Source organism: Chroicocephalus ridibundus, chromosome 1, assembly GCF_963924245.1.
Source record: "Chroicocephalus ridibundus chromosome 1, bChrRid1.1, whole genome shotgun sequence".
NCBI lineage: Eukaryota > Metazoa > Chordata > Aves > Charadriiformes > Laridae > Chroicocephalus > Chroicocephalus ridibundus.
Window position 1 is genome coordinate 70,278,369 of NC_086284.1, and position 22,007 is coordinate 70,300,375.

The following is a 22,007-nucleotide window of genomic DNA, read 5'->3' on the forward strand; positions in this document are numbered from 1 at the left end:
AGAAAAAAACTTCCTGTGATAAGCCTGCAACCAACACGATTTGATCAATTCTGAAATGAAATGATGAACTGAAAAAAAAAATGGAAAAAAGATTTTAAAACAATGGTCTTCAGAAAGATATTTACAGACTTCGGGGACAAATCTAGCAAAGGCGGTTGAGCCATGTTCATATCACATTTATCAGAGGGAAAGGACCAAAGTCTATCTATCTAATTTGTTAGGCTTTGGAAAGCAACTGCAAAAAATCCTTAGCCAAGATCATCTATGGGAACAGATGCTTCACAGAGATAAAGAGAAGTGCACACAAACATTGTTCCTACCCTGTCCAAAATGAAAGAAGAGTAAACAGGAGCAGCAGCTTCTTCAGGCCCATTTTTCCCTTGGCAGATTTCTGTGGCAGCAGGAGCCCAGCCAGGTTCACTGGAGCATCCTGATAGACCTTGTTGGAAGCTGGGAGTACCTGTTACTTGAAAACAGATCTTGGTGGGGGGCTTTTTCTCTAGACAGACTACTGTGGAGGGTGCCTGGAAGGAGACCATTAATGGCTCGATGGTGGGTGCAGTTCAGTAGAGCCCCACGATTGCTTTATAATTCAAAGGATCAAGGGGATAAGCTTGAGCATTAAAAAAAAAATAAATAAAATCAGTGTTACAGCCAAGTAATATGAGGTACTTTTGGCACCATTTGTTCATTTGGCAGACTGGCACACGGCAAGGTGAGATCAGCTTTGTGCAGCTGAACCGTCAGTCTAATGTCTTGCCAAGTTCCTGGTACTGCTTTAAACACATAAGGCCCTCAGAGACTGCTGAGGCCAGAATCTGGGAAGGCTGGGTGTGAGTGACAGCGCACCCACACTAAGAGCCAGGGGCAGCGTCTCGCTGAGGGTCAGGTGGCTTTGCAGTGGGAGAGAACTGGCCCAGCTAGGAATGATGCTAACACAAGCTGCCGTAGGGCAGAAGACCTCAGTTCTGTGGCATGGTGAGCCATCCATCTGAGCCAGAGGAATGCTGAAGGCAGCATCAAACTACACCTCTTTGCCTTGATTCAGGTTTTTCCATTTTTCTTATTGCCTTAAGAAGGGACTGAAGGGTGATGAGCTCCCTGTGGGTGGTGATGTCATCTCACTCCATATGCAGGCTCCCTTTTGCAGCAACAGCAGCAGCAGCTGGCACCTCCATGGTGCCAAGACCACCTGTAGAGCAGATCTGTAGAGCAGATCAGGTGGCGACTGTCGTCTCTGTCTCCCACCTCATCCCACAGGGCTTGGCAATGTGGTTGAAACAAGGTGTCACTTTTCACAGGCTGGGGTTTCCATTAGGCATAAGATGAGAGCTATGGCATTAGCTTAGGTGGCAGACGTGCCTCCAGAGCTGCAGCAAGCAAGACGTTACCAGCAAGATTAACAGGACTCCTAAGACACACATAATGTTTGTACCCGAGGTCCTGGGGGTAAAAACATGGAGGACAGAGGTGATTTGGCTCTCCATACCAGCCCAGAACAACCAGGCTACAACTGAACCCAAGGTATACGGTGCTTTAGGCCAGGCAACCAGGAGTAATTCTGAACTAGAGGAAACAGAACCTTTGTGTAAAGCATAAAACCAGATGTACAAAAAAAGCGGTATGACCAGGTTAGAGCTACTGCTGTTTAACAAAGAATGAGCAATCAAACATAAACAATTGTTCTTGTGGTGTCCCTGGTGATATTTCGGTGTGCAGTGCCTGGGAGTTGAGGTGGCAGTGAGGCAGGACCAGAAGCAAGAAGAGGGACTTTGCTCACAGCACAATTTCTCAAGCCAAATGGTTCAGAAATTGGCAGCTCTGCGCATACAGCAAACACCAACACACCAGAATGAATTCAAAGTTGTTATTCCACAGATCCAGAACAAAAAAATAAATATAAGAAGGTGTTACCAGTGTGAGCCCTGAGGAATTTGTGTTTGACTTGGCACCAAAAACATGCTGTGGGATTCTTGACCTGACAGTATCAGCTGTGATCTTTTATTCAGAAGATTTATGCAGCCCTGAAAGTGAGGATTTGGCAATTAACAGGAACAAGTTTGTCAACTGGTGCTGCCTTGTTTAGACATTGTAAAAAATAATGTACACACCATGTGAAAAAACATTCATCCCATTGGTGGCAAGAGGTCATTCAGAAGATGTCACCATTAATGGTGCTTTTGTGAAATTTACAGTTTAAGGGCTAATGTTTTCTTTGCTGGGAAGGTACAAGCTCTGAATAATCACAGAAGGATGAGATGCAGCAAGCAAAAGTGTGAGGCAGCTCCAAGAAGAAGAATGTAGACAACATTTCACTCTCACTTTAGTTTATTGCAGTTTCTTCATGTTTTTTACAGTAGGGTGTCACCCCTTTTAAATAGGAAGTAATCAGTTTGAAAACATTAGGCTGCATGATGTGTTGCATATTTACAGGAGTAAATTTGCTTTAGCATATTTAAATAAGACAGTTTGACCGGTATTAGATTTTTAGTGCAAAAGGACTACTGCGGGTAAGGTTTTCAAAAACAGGAATCCAAACACAGACTTCTGAAAAGCATCTATATAGGCATTGCATATATAAAACTACTAAATTCGAAGTATGGCTTTTGGATTTACCCATAGGGTGCAATATTGAGTTGCTGGAAGTAAGAGAGCTGCATTAGGAGGGTACGTTCACCTGTCCAGAGACCTCCTGAGCAGCACCATGCTGCTCCCAGGGTACACGACTAGCCTGGATACCTTTACATAGCACTGTGTCATGCCATGCAAATGCATCCAAACAAGCCCAGCTTGAAAATGTGACATTCAAGTTAGCAGCTGATGTTTGGTTTTGCCATGTGTGTTTGAGGACAGTCATATTTCTTATTGTCTCTATAGTGGAAATTTAGGAAGCATGAGTGTCTTGTCCTTCAAGGCTTGGCTCATATGACTACTTTTTGACAAGCTGTGGTACTGTTAATACTAACGAAGGAGCTTATGTGATAAGTAAAAGCTAGTAGGAATAGCATGGATAATGGTTAACAGTATGCACAGTGCCGTCCTTATTTAGTTCCCGATCTGGGCTATTTTTGAACAACTACTGCTGTTTATTGTCATTATTGGGTTCAAAAACTGACTTGCTTTGTTCTCTTTCCAAGGGACAGAGCAAATCAGTTCTGCCATTTGAAGCAGTGTATTTATGGCAGTGCAGAGCATGTGGCTTTGGACTGCGGCTGCAACCAAAACCAGAGAACAGCAAAAGCCCCTGGATGCATTTGTCACCCAGGGGAACTGGACTGGGGGATGGCTTCCTCACCATCTCCTTTTTCCTCCTTTTTTTTAAAAAACATTTTGAAATGGGATATTAAAACATGTTGCCCTGCTTTCGGATCTAAACCCAAACAAATCACACAGGCATGGACATGGCTGGCATTAGGAACGATATATGTCTCCCATGATGGTAGGGTTATTGTTCAGAGTGTCTAGGGAGGATAGCAAGTTGTAGGCTTGTTCATTTTTGTACGTTAGGAAGAGTTAGAGAAGGGGCAAATTTTAAATGCCAGCTGGCACAGTTTGCAAGGGTGTATAATTTATGAGGCTCGTATGAAAAAGTGGAAAGATAACTACAATCAATATGAGCATAAGCAAAACATTCAGCTTGCAATCTCTGCCACACAGCGTGGCTGCCCATGCTTAGTTATCACTCGGCAAGTATTTTTTACTTTCCTGCACTGTAATTCTCAAGGTCTGGTTGTTTGTTGTTTTTTCTAAAAAGACTGCATATTTTTTTATGCTTCCCAAGGGAAAGAGGGACAGTCTGAAAAAAAAAAAAAAGGATTGAAAAGGTATAAAAAAATCACATGTCTTGCCCGAAACAGATCAACGCCATTGAATATTGTGGAGGGTGGAGGGGATGTGAAAGAAGAGGCAGGATCTCACACAAGACGGCTCCTTACTGGAAATGGAAATGGTCTGAAAAAAGACAGGCAAGGCAGCCTTTCACAAAGAAGAGGGGAGAGGAAAGGAAAGCAGAAATGTAGGAATCTTGGATACACAGAGCTACTGTTATTAGTTTCTAACTTTTCTAACCAAGCTGTCTGCATTATTGGCAATATCATCAGAACAAAAGCCAGGTGTCTGCAGATTTGCATAGATCTACATATGTTTAATGATATCTGAACCATTGTGCAAACGCATATCTGATCTATACAAAGGGGGAAATGGAAATACAGAAATACTTCAGGGTTTAAATTCATTTCTCCTGCATATGTATTTTCCTTCCTTCTGCCTGTGTATTCTCCTTCCTCCCTTCCAGCAGGAGACTTTCACTCTAGTATCACATCATCCTAAAAATGTTTCACTTGATGAAAAACCCCACAGCCATATCTCCTCCCCTAATTTATCTATACTCCCCTAAGTTCACTATACTATCTCCCACAGAAAATCAGGAATTTCAGCCCACTCCTAAAGTAAACCAGCCTTGAGCTCCATACATATTGGCCAGATGTGAACACAGATAACTTTAGTTTCTTAGTGTTATATGTTTCCAATCGCTTTCTTAAATAAGAAGCATCTGGCTTAAATAGCACGAAGCACTGGTGCCAGCATCGCTAGGAGGGGTTTGGCAGGGACTGTGGTTTCTGTTCTTGGAGGTGCCAGAGGCTGCAGACAAGGATTTGTGTTGTCATGTAAAGAGCTCTGGCCTGGCAATTCTTGCAATTCTCCATTATATACATTTATTTATGCAGATTTTTTTTCCCCAGGAGGTGAAGAACTAAGCAAAAGACAAGGCAAACTTCAGCTCAGCAGCTCCAGTGTGTGTGCATGTGTGCATACATGAGAGATGGTACCTTAATCTGTGCAGCTGCATGTCCCCAGAGGGTACTGTGAGGATGTGTCCCCACAGGTCATGTGATGTGTCCCCCCATCACAGGTACTGTGACCTGTGATGATCCCCTCACCGGAGGAAGAGGGGCTGCTTGGGAGAAAAAGCTGGCGAAGGGGCCACAGGGCCGGTGCTGAAGGTAGACCTCACTCACCACTAGCAGAGTTGAAGCACTCTCACAGACAATGAAGATGATTTGATTTTGTCTCCACCACCTCTTGTGGAATAATTTAAAAATCCATTTAGTTTGACTTAATGCATTTTTTATGTGTATCTGAATTTCACCCTTATAATATTAATAATATTCAGGAGTCTTTCCCATTAAAACTATGTACATATCTCTAGAACATAAAATACACACTTGGAAGAGAGTCTGAAGATCGATTTGTTAGACTATCTGTCCTGCTGGAACTATTTATAATTGGGGCGGCAGACTTAGATTTCCAGATTGTCCAAGCATTATTCTGCTGTACCGTACAGAGGTAGCAGGCAGGGTGATAGCACATAGAATTATTTATCAGAATTAATATAATTAAATATTGAAGTGAAAAGCACAAGCAAGGAAAAAAAAAATAATCCAGTAGAGCAATATGGACTAGGATTGTTATTTACTGAAAATATATGAGAAAATACAAAGGGAAAAGCACGAAAGACAAAAATTACCACCTTCTCACAGTGCAAGTAATAGTTTTAGCAGATCTGCTGACAGAAAATGTTTCCCAAACTAGTTTTATTTAAAGAGTCTCTGAAAGGGCAAATTGTCTAGTAATCAAGTCATTTCATGACGTAATTTACCTTGATTAGCATGGTACTTTTCAAAAAATGCTAATCAATTTTAGCTTCTAGTAAACTGGAAACACCACATAAATTGCTGTCACAGTCCTAAACTGCTAATCAATTTTGAAAATCTAAATCATTGTGCATTTTTACACTATTATTTTTCAGTCATGGGCTCAAATGCCTTTCTTCACCTTTTAAAATAATTAGAGAAAACGATGTCATGCTTTGGCATTACAGTTTTTACTTAAAATACTGAATATGTAAGAACTATGAAAAGTAAAAAAGTTTTTAGTAAGCAAGATCATCATAAGGTCATTTCATTTGTTTTTTCATCTGAGGAAGAGCATTCTTCTATGTAAGGACCTCACATTCTTTAAGCATACGCTGCATATTTACACTGCGTAATGCAAACTGCTGGGCTTGTTACAGTAACAGCTTTTCTGAAATGCTGGAACCAAAAAATTACCTCTGTTATATGATCCTTGTGTTTTACAAGCATAAAAGTATCCCAAAGAATACCATGAAATAATTGATAGCGCAGCCACATGAGACTTTTCTATATTATTGTGCATCTCTCTTATTTTCCATGTTGCCCCAAGTAAACCTATCACAGGTCTTTAGGCAGTGTAACTGTGCCTAGAAATTGAGAATTTTCAGATGTTAAAGGCTCAGATGTTTTTTAGCAACCAAATCTAATCATCAGCCATCTGGAGCTTCTTTCACTTATATGTATACCAGAAGAATAGAGAGACCTGCTCTCTTTTGTAAAGAAGAAAAAACCCAATCCTAGTTTCATTGAAATACCCTGTTGCACTATGCCTACCTTTTTCTCTGTGTGTTTCTGAAAGAGACCCATAACTCTTGCCAGCAGAAGGCAGGCCATCACATATATCCACCTGACAAAAAACCCTCTAGCTGGATGTGGACGTCATTCTTCAGACTGTAAGGAAAATGACACAAGACAGGGCAAGGCCTAGGAAAAAAATGGCAAACAACCCTGTGAAATGTGGGACACTAGAAGAGTAGTGCTGGCTTCCCCCAGAAGATCCTGGTGTGGCTACAGGACAATGTCTTCTAGCTTATGAAGCAGAAAGTAAAGTAAGGCAGCCAGACGCCAGAGAGTTGTGTCCCTATGCTCCCCCAAATGACACCATGACACCCAGTAAGAAACAGGGTATGTTAAAACTACTTGTAGTTCTATAGATGTCTACATTTAGAGGTAAGGTTCCCTATTCTTCCTAGGAAGCCCATGGAAAAGTTCAGAGTATCCTTTTTTAGGCTATATTGCCTTTTACAGTAGAAATCTCCATCTGAGCTTGGGAGTGCATGTAGAGCTTAGGAATTCATCTCAGGTAGGAGCTTGTCGTTATGTGATGTACAGACTTCTCCCCTGAGAGGTCCAGCGATGTTTGAGCACCATTTGGATCCTTGCAAGTATCTGTCTTGGCTTGTGTCCCTGTGTGGCAGTGCTGCACATCTGGGGCCTGTGCACTGGGGATCATTCCCAAAGTATTCCTGTTGCTCCCAGCTGAGGTCTACCAGTAGAACATTTTCAACTCCATCCCCTCATATATGTTGCCCTCTGTGCTGTGCCTTGACTGATTTGTACATAACCTGCCTGATATGTATTACGCCAGGGCCCATGACCTGCCTTTCTCTTGGTTCTGCAGATCCTACATGGACAGGGTGATTTTCTCAATATCCTCACTCCACAAGCCAGTTCCAAGAATTTCTGGTTTTATGTAGTGTATTGCTCCTGGCTGACCAGGGGGAGTGTGAGCTGTCTGCCACTGTACCACTCCTATTTACTAGAGACATCTAGGCCATAAAAAATGTAAATGAAAAAGCTTTCTTCTGGTGCTGTTTTTGTGCCATTTTCCTTCCACAATCTGGACCCTCAGGTCCATCTCCATTGTAGGTTGGGCAGCAGAAGGAATAAGAACTTGTGGATCCTTCACATACATCAACATGCAAGAGAAATTACGTTTCCTTCATTTAATTAAAGCAATGTGATTTCCAACTTCCCAAACACTGATAAAGGCTGAGAAAACATAGTTTAGAAGACAAAGAGTTTGTGTCCCAGAATAATTATCGTTAGGAGGACTCAGTTGTTTGTCAGTAACTGGTATAGAATACATACAAAGAAACACTGTTAATATGAAATGCTGGAATGTTGTTAATAAATATTTGATGCTCACAAAGTGAAAGTAAACATGCTATTAAGTTTTCAGTAAAGGATGACCCACCCCCATGGTGTCAGACCAATGTCAGGGCTCATCTATGCTTTAGGACCTGAAAGATCAGTACTGAAGAGGGCAACACATTCTCAGTGGTGACCTTGATGGCTCAAAATGCTAGTCAAAACCCAGGGTGATGTTCTGTTTGTGGAGAAAAATTAGGTGGAATTAGACTGTTCTTTGATGTGAGCCCACGTATTTAACACACAAAGTCCTGTTTCCTTCGGAAAACCAGAGGTAGAAGAACAGGGAGATGTGACCAAATTCCCAAGATTTTCTCATCTACCATTCAGTCCAAAATACCTCCTTGTCATATCTGTCTCTTAGACCATCCTTTCAGTGCCTGCCTGGCCTCTTTCTCATGCGTCTTTCCAACTTCTTATTGCCTCCTACATTAACATGCCAAACCATAACTGGCAGAAATCAGCTTATCCACCATGTGCCTTGCATGTCCCTTCATTTTGGATAGTAGTTCAATGCCTACATATGGAGTAAAGGTCACCTTTCTTCATAAAGGAGAGTACTTGGGGTTTATGCCTACCTTAAATGAAGGGCATCAGCTTCCTTGTCCCTCTCCATTTCAGTGGGTGGGATTCCTCTTGCTTGAATCTCAGCTCAGAATAACACTTCTAGGATGCAAATCATCCACTATACATTATTCACATGTCTGCCTTGGGATGAGATGACTTGTATGTTAAAATTTTTACAACAGGAACCTTGGGTGACCTGCTTAGGCATAAACAGCTGTGCTCTAGGTCTCTGAATTTGGTCAGATTAGCCCATTCAGTGGCAGTCTGAAGAGATATGCTGAAGGTCCACTAAAACACAGATGTAACTCGTGATACAGGTATGCCATCAGCACTAAGGAAATATTGAACTTTGAAGACAGACAATCACTGTTATGGCAGGCAATTGGAGGCTTGAAGAGACACTTATGACCTGAAAGCTGATAAGCATGGGTTCTGTCAGAAAGTAGATGTGTGGAGAAATACACGCCTAGGACAAACACTGACTCCTGAAATGCTATGGTCTGTTCATGGACAGAGATTATGAGTCTAAGTGCATTCACCTCTAAAACAATGTGAGAATGGCTATGAAAATTATATCCAAAGATATAATTGGAGACAGATTAATCATCACTAGACTATTGGTCATAGCAGCAAAAATATAAGTATTGTGTGTATTTGAAAGATGAGGCAGAAGAAGAAAAAATGAAAGTAAGATATTAAACTGAGTTGACGGAAGTTGAAAAAGGAGAGGACTTAACAGAAATATGGACAAGAGTAGAGGAGACAGGAATTCCAAGGGGACGGGCAATAGAAAAGCAAAAAGGCACACACCAACTGTCATACCAGACCTGAGCCACTGCCCTTGACGCTCAGCACCTTGTTTTTGCTAGAAGCCAGGATTAGATCCTTCAGAGGATGGTGCAAAATAACCATCTGTTGAAAACCTGTGATGTAATCAGCCTATCAAGGAGATTTCCTCCTATCTCTTGTCATTACTCTGATTATTTGAAGTTCTGAAGCACAAAGGAGGGGTGACAACTGAGGTAAAAATAAAAACATAGGGTAAAGAGACTGGAAGGAGTGAGGAAAAGAACAAACTGGGATATAAAATGAGTCCAGAGGATTAGGATTGATTTTTTGGAGGGGCCAATATGCCGTCCTGACCCACTTCACAGGGAAGTCTGCTGCCTCCCTAGGGCACGGGTCAGGGATGCGCTGGACAAACTTCCGCCCCCAGTAAACTCCTCTGACTACTACCCCCTCTTAGTATTTCAGGTGGATAGTGAAGAAGTGGGTAGAAGGAGCCCAAAATCAATTAAAAGAGATTTTAGAGCCTTGGGGCGGTGGCTTAAGGGATCAGGAATGCAAGTTGTATTCTCCTCTATCCCTTCAGTGGCAATCACGAATGAGGAAATTAACAGGAAGAGGCATCAGGTCAACTCGTGGCTCTGGGGCTGGTGTTATCGGCAGGGCTTTGGGTTTTTTGATCACAGGCTGCTATATGAATCACCTGACCTGATGGTGGCAGGTGGGATGCACCTGTCCCAGAAGGGGAAAAGAATTTTGGGGCAGGACTTAGCAAGGCTCATTGACAGGGTTTTAAACTAGATATGAGGAGGGAAGGGGAGATAACTGGGCCCGTCAGGAATAAACCCACGGGAGGCATGCCAGGGCTTGAAGGATGGTGGACTAGTGAGGACTCTCTGCCATTTCATTTGAGAGAAGGGACAGACATTTAGAAATCATGGAAGCACCTGAGAGGGGTCTGGTAGGAAATGGGGCCCACACTCACAAAAAGGTGCTGGAATCGTTAGCACATCTGAATTGCATCTATACCAATGCACGCAGTATGAGCAACAAACATGGGGAGCTTGAAGCCATGATGTGCCAGGAAAACTATGACATAGTGGCTATCACAGAAATGTGGTGGGATGCCTCACACAACTGGAGTGCCACGATGGATGGCTACAAGCTCTTCAGGAGAGACAGACAGGAAAGGAGAGGTGGTGGAGTGGCCCTGTATGTTAGAGAATGCTATGAGAGCTTGGAAATCAAGTATACTGATGATGGGGTGGAGAGTGTGTGGATTAGGTTAAGGGCCGATAAAGCTGATATCGCTGTGGGAGTCTGCTATAGACCTCCCAACCAAAGCAGTGAGGCGGATGAAGCTTTCCATAAGCAGCTGGGGAAAATCTCGCGCTCACTTGCCATTGTTCTTGTGGGGAACTTTAACATCCCGGATATCTGCTGGGAATACAACACAGAAGAGAGGGAACAATCCAGGAGGTTCCTGGAATATGTGGAAGATAACTTCCTCACACAGCTGGTAAGTGAGCCGACAAGGGAAGGTGCCCTCCTGGACCTGCTTCTTGTGAACAGGGAAGAACTTGTGGGGGAAGTAAAGGTTGGTGGCGGCCTAGGGCACAGTGATCATGAGATGATCGAATTTCTGATTCTTGGAGAAACAAGGAGAGGGGTTAGTAAAACTGCCACCTTAGACTTCTGAAGGGCAAACTTTGACCTGTTCAGAAGACTGCTGGACAAAATCCCTTGGGAGGCTGCCCTGAAGGATATAGGAGCCCAGGAAGGCTGGACATACTTCAAGAGAGAAGTCTTAAAGGCACAGGAGGAGGCTGTCCCTGGGTGCCGAAAAACAAGCAGGTGGGAAAGGTGACCGGCCTGGCTAAATAGGGACCTTTGGCTGGACCTCAAGAACAAAAGGAGAGTCTATGACCTTTGGAAGAGGGGGCAGGTCTCTCATGAAGACTATAAGGATATAGCGAAGCTATGCAGGGAGAAAATGAGGAGAGCCAAAGCTCAGCTAGAGCTCAAACTAGCTACAGCTGTTAAGGATAACAAAAAATGTTTCTATAAATGCATTAACAACAAAAGGAGGATTAGGGAAAATCTCCCTCCCTTACTGGATGCAGAGGGAAACATAGTCACAAAGTATGAGGAAAAGGCTGAGGTGCTCAACGCCTACTTTGCCTCAGTCTTTAGCAGTGGAACGAGCTGTTCCCCGGGCTCCCAGCCTCGTGAGCTAGGAGACAGGGAGGGGAAGCTGAACGACGTCATCGCAATTAAAGAGGAAGTGATCAGTGACCTGCTACACCGCTTGGATGCACACAAGTCTGTGGGACTGGATGGGTCACATCCAAGAGTGCTGAAAGAGTTGGCAGACGTGCTCGCCAAGCCACTTTCCATTATCTACCTGAAGTCATGGCTAACTGGGGAGGTCCCAATGGACTGGAGGGTAGCAAATGTAGCGCCCATCTACAAAAAAGGCAGAAAGGAGGATCCAGGAAACTATAGACCTGACAGTCTGACCTCGGTAGCAGGGAAGGTCATGGAGCAGATCATCTTGAGTGCCATTACAAGTCATATAATGGACAAGCAGGGGATCAGGCCTAGTCAGCATGGGTTTATGAAAGGCAGATCCTGCCTGACGAACCTGATCTCCTTCTATGACAAGATGACCTGATTATTGGATGAGGGAAAGGCTGTGGACGTTGTCTACCTAGACTTTCAAAAAGCATTTGACACTGTCCCCCATAGAATTCTCATGGAAAAACTGGCTGCTCACGGCCTGGATGAGCATACGATCTGCTGGATCAAGCACTGGCTGGATGGGCAGTCCCAAAGAGTGGTGGTCAATGGAGTTAAATCCAGCTGGCGGCCGGTCACAAGTGGTGTCCCTCAGGGCTCGGTGTTGGGACCATTTCTGTTTAACATCTTTATTGATGACCTTGATAAGGACCTAGAGTGTATCATCAGCAAGTTTGCAGATGACACGAAGTTAAGCGGGAGTGTTGATCTACATGAGGATAGGGAGACTCTACAGAGAGACATGGACAGATTGGACCGATGGGCCAATGCTAATGGAATGAGCTTCAACAAGGCCAAGTGCCAGGTCCTGCACTTGGGCCACAACAACCCCATGCATCGCTACAGGCTTGGGGAAGTGTGGCTGGAGAGCTGCCTGGCAGAAAAGGACCTGGGGGTTCTAATTGACAAGCGGCTGAACATGAGCCAGCAGTGTGCCCAGGTGGCCAAGAAAGCCAATGCCATCCTGGCTTGTATTAGAAATGGTGTGAGCAGCAGAAATAGGGAGGTGATTGTCCCCCTGTACTCAGCACTGGTGAGGCCACACCTTGAGCATTGTGTCCAGTTTTGGGCACCTCAATATAAGAGAGATATCGAGGTGCTGGAGCGAGTGCAGAGGAGGGCAACGAAACTGGTGAAGGGCCTGGAGAATAAATCTTATGAGGAGCGATTGAAGGAGCTGGGACTGTTTAGTTTGAGGAAGAGGAGGCTGAGGGGAGACCTCATCACTCTCTACAACTACTTGAAAGGACATTGTAGAGAGGTTGATGCTGGTCTCTTCTCACAGGTAATTAGCGATAGAACAAGAAGAAATGGGTTCAAGCTGCAGCAGGGTAGGTTTAGGCTGGACATTAGGAAAAAATTCTTCACAGAAAGAGTAGTTAGATGCTGGAATAGACTGCCCAGGGAGGTGGTGGAGTCACCATCCCTGGATGTGTTTAAGAGTCGTTTAGATGTGGTGTTAAGGGATACGGTGTAGGGGAGAACTTTGTAGAGTGGAGTTGATGGTTGGACTCGATGATCCCAAGGGTCTTTTCCAACCTAAATGTTTCTATGATTCTATGATTCCTCCAGCGTTGTGCTGAATAGAGGATCCAACTCAAAGTCTTCATGTTGGCCTTCTGTATAACATACAGGAGAGCACATTATCTTTGATGAGAATGTTTTCTGTACTTTTCTGTGATGCTTGTCAAAGTTGCAGGATTTCTAACTTATCCAGTTCCTCAATGTAATCGAGGAATTGTAATTCTTTTTTTTTTTATTTTAAATGGGCTACACTTGTTCACTCCTTAATCCCCACAAAAACTTTCAAAAAATGGTTCCTGTCCCTTTCTTATATCTTCTCTACTTCTTATCAAAAGTAATCTGAAATACATTGACTTGACTACCCAAGCTGCCCAGATTTGGATACTCAAACTGCTCATTGTCCTTCAAAGATGTCATTTCAAATTATATACTTGTACAATTAATATTAAATGCTTACTCTGGTGTGTGCTGTCAGGGCAGGAAGCTTTCTTAACTGGTGTGGACTGGGTATAGAGAGTTACCAAGGAATTCCACCATGAGTGCTCACCAGCGAAGGTGCAGAAGAGTGGCAATTGCCCCAGGGCAGCTCCAGAAGGAGTCTTAGCTCAGGCAGCCCCAGCTTTCCCTAATGCTTTCTGTCGTGGAGGGGGAGGACATTCAGTGCTACACCTCTCCAGAGAGGGAAGCAGATCCTACGCTTCGTGCTTACTTAAGCCAGCACTGCTCAGGGTACCTGGCATAAGATAAAGAGAGCTCAGAGAGACCACAGAAACAGCTTTATCCAAGTATTTTTACCTTAGTAATTCAAGGCAATGCGAGACCCAGAAATCACTTTTAGTAGCCCCTATTGCTCTTCCAGATGAGTTCCTCTCATGATGGCTGTAGCACCAAGATGTTAAGTAGAAGTGACAACCAGAGCAGGCCTTGTGCACTTCTGCATGTCAGATACTTCGCGAGGAGGAGGCGGACTGGGGAAGCGAAGCTGCTGCCTAACAGCATTCACCCTCCGTGGAGAGAAGAGAATGTATTTGAATGTTTTAGTACAAATACATCAGCTCCATGCAGGATATTGAAACCGATCAGCAGACCCTGTGATCAGCGTCTCAGAGCTGAGTGATGTGTCAGTTGTGTCACCCTGTTGTCAGAGATAAGTTTTTATTGTTTATGGTTGTCACTTGAGCTGGAGATTAAATATGAGACCTACTAAATTTGCAGGATTGCTATCTTACTGTGGACATAAGCTTTCGAATGTGCCTTGGACAAAAATGTTATTACATAGGAGAAAATGGTTCCTATGCACCTCCTACATGGCCCAGATTGCTTCGATTTCTACACCTTAATTTGCCTACCCTGTAGTAAAAGCTTTACTTTCAGGAGAGTAACTGGAACACCATCTTACCAGGGAATCCTATTCAAGAAAGTATGCAATTTCCTTATCTTCAGAGAAATAAAACCCTTTGAAGACATGGCAAGGTAAAAAAGAGAGTAGCTGGGAAAAAATCCCATGCTCCCATAGCAGACCAACCCTTTAGAATGCTGATTTAAATGGCATGCCTCTTTTCATATTGCATTAGTGTTTCAATTTCTGCCTCTCCTTGAGTTTAGCTTCTGGGATTTTGCAATTTATAGTCCAGTGTTTTGCTTTTCTGTTTCTAGTCTTGTGTTGCTTGCTTTGCCCAAGCCTGTAAAACTGGATGACCATTTTGCTCTGACAAATTTGCTCAGGGTCAGCAGGGTAAAAAGTCTGACAGAGGAACTATAAGGGAAAAAATGCGCAAAGACGTGGACAGAGCTTCTCCTCAAGCACAGCTAAGACAGCTCTAGGCTCAGTCTTTGCTTATGGCATAGCTACCACCATTCGTGCTTTGGGGAGGGAAGAGAACTGGAGGAATTTGAATATGCTGCATAGAGAACACACTTGTTTGCCACGGCATCTGATAGACCCCCTCATCACACAAACGTCTGAGTGTAACAGATTGCTTTTTCTCTGAGATTCAGATTGGAAATGCTTGTCAGACAAAATAGAAGAATTAATGTTTTCTAAAAATAGTCGATCTGTTTTTTCTGTGACAAACAAAGATTTATGTGGACCCAAATTAATAACAATATGTTTCACATCTCCCGGTCTGACCGCTATGTGTATCTCATAAATTGATATCTTTTTTCATAGGATGCAAAAAAAATAAAAGTGCAAGAGTAGCATTTTTCAAAGGATGAAAGAAAGAGGACTAGTGTTTCTAGAAAATAAGGTTGTGCTTTGTACAAGGAAGTGGGAGATCTGGGGGACAGGAAGAGGGATGCTGTGTCCCAGCTCTCTTCCCTCCAAGTGAGGTGTGAACATTAAATGTCTGGTTAAGACAAAGACCGCTGACGTATTAACCTCTCATGAACTGGAGAAGGAAGGTACTTTTGTGGATTAGGTGGTAAACCAGGACTCAAAAAATCCCTCATGCTCATTCTTTGACAGGTTTCCTGTGTGATGCTGAGCGTGTCACTTCGGGAAAGACTCATCTCAGCTGCCTTCAGCCGTGTAGTAGTTACTTAAAAGAGCATGGGCATTTCCAATAAGCAATTAATTCCACTGGTCTGAGACATCTCCTAAAGTCGGGATGATCTGCCCAGCAGACAATCTGGCAGCTGCAGCCCAGCATCTGGCTGACCCCCGCCAGGGCCTGCCTGCACAGCGCGGGCGGCCGGCCAGCTCGCCATCCTCCCTGGGACAGGGATGTCTGCTCGGGCTGGCACCTCCTCAGGACACACTCTGTCTCTTGCAGCACACTTGCATAGCACCGGTAGAATGGGGCCCTGATCTCCTGTGAGTCTGATGAGAAATTCTGCAGTAATAAATGAATAATAGCAGCAAAGAGTTGCTTCAGGCTTGGTAAACTTCAAGTTTTATAGCAGGGGGCGTCTCGATTCAGAGAACTACAGAGTGTGAACAACCATCCTAACAGTGCATCCTCTATTGTTTTGGGTGTCAACTTCTGTAATTTAGAAATCCGGTGACAATAAAACCAGGAAAGCCAGCCCCACTGAGTGAAATATGCATTGCCCTGTCTTATTTTACCTTTCATGGTTGGAAGCCCGGTGTGATGTATCTGACAGGGTAAAGTTTTCCAGACTTCTGTTATGTTGGTTTCTCCATTGGTCCTGACAGCATCCACGAAAGCACACCGGCAATACAATTTGCCTGAGCACATCTAGAGAGAGGGCCTGTTCAATCACCCTGAAAAGTCCCACAAAAGGGCTTTAATTAAACAGAAATTTATCTTTGCATTTAACCACTTCTTGTGGTCTACTCCCCTCGCTCCCCCATGCCGTATCGCTGAGCCCTGCGGGTATTTAAGCCAGGAAAAGGCTGGTGTGAGAAAAGGGTTGCATTCCCAGAAGCACAGCTGACCCACAGCACCCCACCGGAGGTAGGGCAGCCAGCGGAGGCTGCCACAGAGCAGCTGTGCTCTGGTACCTATAGCCATGTGCACATTCCCAGCCTGTTGCAAAAGCCCAGGAAAACCTGGGCAAACGCCAGGATGGTGGCTTCAGCAGAGGCATGCTACACCACAGCTGAGGTGGGAGAGGAGCACTGGCACAGCAGCAGGTGATGAAGCCTCAGCTGGCAAATGGAGAGGACAGACAACTTCTGCTCGTGAGAGCAGCCCCAAGGACATCGGGGCAACACCCAGAGCACAGCCCCAGGCTTTGCCCAGTCTTCCCGCATGTCCTTGGCCAATGCTCACCTGCCCCATCTCCCCATCTGCAAAAGAGGAGCATGACATAATTTGCTTTCTTCCTTCCCTGCCTGTTTTCTCTGTCTGCCTTGGGGGCCCGTCCTCCCACTCTGGCACACACAGCGCCCGGTGCAGCGCGGCATTGATGGGGCCACTGCTGAAATGGAAAGACTGAAGTTTCGTTACAGTCCCAGTGCTTTAACCCGACTGGTCCCCACTTCCCAGGGTCAGACTCACCAAAATCCTGTACTTTAACAGTTCCTATCTCCGGTATGGATCAATCTGGAGTGAGCGTAGCTCTCTTTCAGATCCGACACAGGTCACGAGCAAAGCAACTTTGGCAGGCTTAGCCGAATCCCTCACGGGCTCTTCTCTTGGGAAGGTCGTGACAGCGTACAGTTTGGCTTTAGCTGTATTAATGGTGCTCGACGCTTACCAAATTCAAGGCAGAGGAGCAGTGGTAGGTTTTCAGATCAGGCTACTCCCACAGCATACTGAGGGAAAATTTGCTCTGCTCGTCTACACATCCACATGCTTAATTCTTGTTAGCGGTGCCTGCTTTTCACAGGCTAAACCGAGGCATGCAAATCAGGCTGAGAAGAAGTGTTTGCCCCTAACACTGAGTAAGATTTTTGATCCCGATCATTGTTCTTGAGCTGGCCTTGAAGTTTTCAATCCCTTCTCATGTAACTTGACGTTCACCCCATTTTTTTCCTACCTCCATTCTTGGAGAAATTAAATTTTACAGAAATAAAAGAAGCACATTGAGAATAGATGCACGTTTCATTTACTCTAATTATGCACAGTGAAAAGTTTCCATTTCAACAAACCTCATTGATATTCTGCTGTGAACTTGACTGGGGGAAAAAAAAAAAGGAACACAAAAGGGGATTTTACCAGTCAATTGACTCTAACTAAAAAAAAAGGGTTTGTGGATTTAAGAATATTTCATCTTTCACTTTAATTTCCTTCCCTTCTCTTTATGATTGCTGTAATGACAAAACACCTCCCTGGATCACCCTGGGATTCTGGGATAGTGGTAGTACCGTAATACTCTGATACAGGAGCTAGTGTTATTTTATGGTTTAATTCCAAATAGCAGGATATAATGTGTCAATATTGCACAGGGCTTTGTGTTGTATGTGAATATGCCAGTTCTTAGACCTCTGGGAGAAATACTTATTTATCTCACAGATGTGGTTAAATCTCTCAATATTTCATGACCCCTGTCACTAATGCACTTAGACTTTACATGATCTTTACAAACAGTGTTCATAAAACTTACACATACAGGGATTTAATAGATCTGAGAGCAAGCTCAAGGATCGTAACGTGAAACACTGAATAATTTATTAGAAAATATACAAAACCTCAAAGAGAAAAAGAGACAAGAGTATTTTTTACTTACAAACCCTATGAACAATGTTCTCTCAGAGGTGGAAACTGTTAAATTCTGCTGAGATTTTCTTTATCACTATCAATAATACATAAATTAAAAATAAGAGAAGCATATTTTCATAAGTGTTAGCATCCTTGCTTCCTTCTCAAGCAAAAAAAGTCTGAACTAAGCCTACTGCAGTAATTGGCTGTGCCATGACAAATATAGTGTTGTCATGAAAAATACCACAGTGAATTACTTTCTGCATTCCCGGATATGAAAAGTGTTCGTTATGCTTGAGTTAAAGTTTTTAATATGTATCAGTGCCTTAAAGAGGATAAACACTAATAGCATTTTATTGTTTAATAGTCTGAACATCAGGAATACAAAATTAAAATTACACCAGAAAACACTGTAATGACTGTAATATACAGTCAGGGAGAATAATGCAATGACCTGAAATTTATCTCTTTATGTATATCACCATCCTCCTTTGAATTTTTTAATCAGCAGTCCTGATTAAGAAATTGGACAGAAATTCCTCCAAATATATGAGCAAGACATGTCCCTGAATTGTGCAGGTACAAATATGAGATGAGTTTGGGAAACTCTTCCATAACATCAGTATGTTTTAATCTTTGTTCTTTTGAGCTGCGATATGCTGTAAACCTCCTCTTTCTGTTGAGCGCAGGCTCGAGTCAGCCTCCCCAGCCTGCCCTGACCCGGCAGTGAGTTCACACCATCCTCTCCTCTCCTGCAGCAAACGGAACTCCATGGTGTGTTCCTCCATGATGCATTTGAATACTTTCATCTGCCTCCCCCATCAAGTTTGGGACATTTCTCTGTCAGGTGGCAGCTTATGTGGCCCGTGCCTGTGTTCTCATGATGTTCGTGTTTATACCAGCTGCATCAACTAAGAATATTTATTTTCCTTTTTTTTTTTCTTTTAATCTTCCCTTTTCTTCTTTTTCTGCAAGAAGGTAACAAGTGATCCCTTCAGACCCCAGTATCCCAATAGTAGATAAGATGTTCTGATACATGAACCAGGCTTCCCCTGACAGAGAGCTTCAGACCTGGGTCAGTTTGTTTCTAATCCTTTCATGCAGGAACACACATTCCCCAAAATCCCCACAGCACTAGTTCTTCCCCCACCCTGACTCCAATGAGGCATCAAGACAGATTTTGCTGCGGATTTCTCAGATCTATATTTCATCACTCAAAGCACAAGCCTTGCGAACTCAGTGAAGAAATGTTTATATGCTTTCCAAGGGGACACCGCTCTCTAGTCTTGCCCTGTCTCCAGAGTCGTTTCTCAGCCATCCTTTCTTCTGATACTCTTCGCAAAGTGGAGCCAATAAACTTAAATGGATTTACTAACCTGAAACTACTGCAAGGGTTTAGGGAGGAGTTTGATACTGTGTCATATTGTTATCACTTTTGGTTTTCTTTTTCCATGTTTCTTGTGCTGGAACATAATTGTACATGACTATAAATGCCACAGTTACTAGCGTAGCCACAAAAATATCCCACACTGTAATATAAGAATGAAACCTGCTGCGAGCCGACTGAAAGTGTGATGAAAGTGGAAATGGAGCAGCTGTGTCTGGGATATAAAACCCAGAAAATGCCTTTAATCCAAAAGGATTAATAATCCTAATGTTTCCATCTACCCTACTGATCTTCAAAAGAAATGCTTCATCAGAAAAAAAAAAAAAGGAGGTTTTTTTTGAGCATGCAAAGTATAAAAACAATTAAAGTCACACTGTTTCAGACATGAAAATTTGCTTTAATAAGGTTAAGCTGGAAAAACCGGATGCCACTAGACTGATATGCAAAGCCCTCTTAAATCAAGAGGAGTTCTTCCACAACTTTCAGTGGGATTTAGATGAGGTCATCAGAGAAAATGGGAAAGACAGAAGGGCAGAAGTCTCTCCTTGGGTTCACAAACGAGAAAAAAAGGTAAGAAACAGGTATGGCAGAAGACGCAAAGGCTGCAAAATAAGTACTATGAGATCAACTGATGGCAAACATTAAGTGAAATAGGGAAAGCCATTAGGGCTTAGGGTAGAAGAGGCGACAGGTCTTTTAAGAATCTCTGTGCAATTGCTTTGTACCTAACAGATGAAGATCCACCCCCATATACTAGATGTTGCATAGAAAAGCACACCATTTGAAGCAAGAAGAGAAAATTTGTGTGGTAGAGTTAGGCGACATTTGTCAGTTAAATTTTTTTGGGGACCAGAAATGCAGATTTGTTCTTCCTGAAAGATTGAATGAATTAATTTGAGTTTCATTGAATTGCTTTTTTCATGAAAAGAAAACAAGAGAAAAAAAATAGATATTTTGTTTTGACATTTTCCAAATGAAATGATTCAAGTTTTCAATCAAGCTTTTAATTTTTAATTTTCCTTCCTCTCACCTCTTTTTCGGGGGTGGGGGGGTGGGGGAAATGTATATGTTTCAAGATTATTGCAACTGCAAAGAGCTGTTTCAAGTCAAGTTGAATACACAACTTTAATGCTTTAAAAAACTGTTTTTCAACTCAGCAAACTTTTTTTTAACACAAATTTGTTTTCAATTTGTTCTGAGATTATTTTTATTTCTGTCTTTCCGGAACTACCAAAAAACACTGTGGAGAAGGTTGTATGTTATTAATACACTACAAAATGCTCTTGGAAGAGAGCTCCAGAAATTGTATGGGAGGTTTCTGCAACTGGTAAACAAGGATGAACAGAAACATTTACAATGACAATGCCCTAAATTATTCTGATTCCATAGTCACTGTAACCAGATACCATGGTTATGATAAAAGAAAACATCCAGCTTTGCTGGACTTCATGAATGGCACAAACCACCTGCTGCCCAGCAACCCAGTATTTTTGCTTGAGCGTATGTTTCTACGAAAGGACCAAATGAGCCCCTGGACTGCATGTATCTTTTGTTTCTCAGTTGAGAAATACAAATTTATGATTGTGACCGTGAAGAAAACTTTATGTTGTTGTGCTGAAAGTGGAAAGCTTTCCAGCTTTGCTACTGCATAAGAGCAGTCATCTGGGCGGTACCTTAAGGGCTGAATATGAGCAAAGAATAATTCTAACGTCATGGTGTGCACTGCAGTAGTGAGCCTATGTCAGCATTTCAGTGTAAAATCTGTGTCCTTGACAAAATGCTCTCCCTGAATTTCGACTTCCTCAACTGACCAGAAATTAAGAAAGGATTTCCAGATTCGGACTTCTATAGTTACTTTGAACTTCAATTTAAAGATTTGTTTTGGAGTCTCTTAAAAAGCAGAGTACATTTCTCTCTAGCCACACATCACAGAATCACAGAATCACAGAAACTTCAGAGTTGGAAGGGACCTCTAGAGATCATCTAGTCCAACTCCCCTGCTAAAGCAGGATTGCCTAGAGCACATCCCTCAGGGCTGCATCCAGGCGGGTCTTGAAAGTCTCCAGAGAAGGGGACTCCACAACCTCCCTGGGCAGCCTGTTCCAGTGCTCTGTCACCCTCACCGTAAAGAAGTTTTTCCGTGTATTTGAACGGAACTTCCTATGTTCCAACTTGTGCCCGTTGCCCCTCGTCCTGTCACTGGGAACCAATGAAAAGAGTCTGGCACCATCCTCCTTCAACCCACCCTTCAGATACTTGTATGCCACTCACTCCCACTTAAAAAAAATATGATTTCTGATGCAAACAGGTTTCCTTTGCCTTATGAGATGGGCAGGTCCAGCAGAGAAGTGCCAGCAGGACTTGTCCTGTAATTTTAAAAACTAATTTACTTGCAGCACATACTAGTAGCTCTAAGGTGAATCTCAGAGTTAAAAAAAACTAACCGAACCCAACCAAAGAAACAAACAAACCACCCCAAAATATTGCATAGAC

The 22,007-nt window shown here is 43.1% G+C and overlaps 1 protein-coding gene and 1 long non-coding RNA gene across 2 annotated transcripts in view; one reads left to right on the forward strand and one right to left on the reverse strand.

Annotated features, from left to right (window-relative positions):
• The window catches only part of LOC134517361 (uncharacterized), a 58,274-nt gene extending 42,025 nt beyond the window's left edge, over positions 1–16,249 (reverse strand). Inside the window, exon 1 of the long non-coding RNA XR_010071608.1 lies at positions 16,087–16,249. This is a non-coding gene — a long non-coding RNA (uncharacterized LOC134517361). The remainder of the gene's footprint in view (positions 1–16,086) is intronic.
• Positions 1–22,007, forward strand: part of ST6GAL2 (ST6 beta-galactoside alpha-2,6-sialyltransferase 2) — a 185,943-nt gene that overhangs the window by 9,538 nt on the left and 154,398 nt on the right. The window lies entirely within an intron of this gene.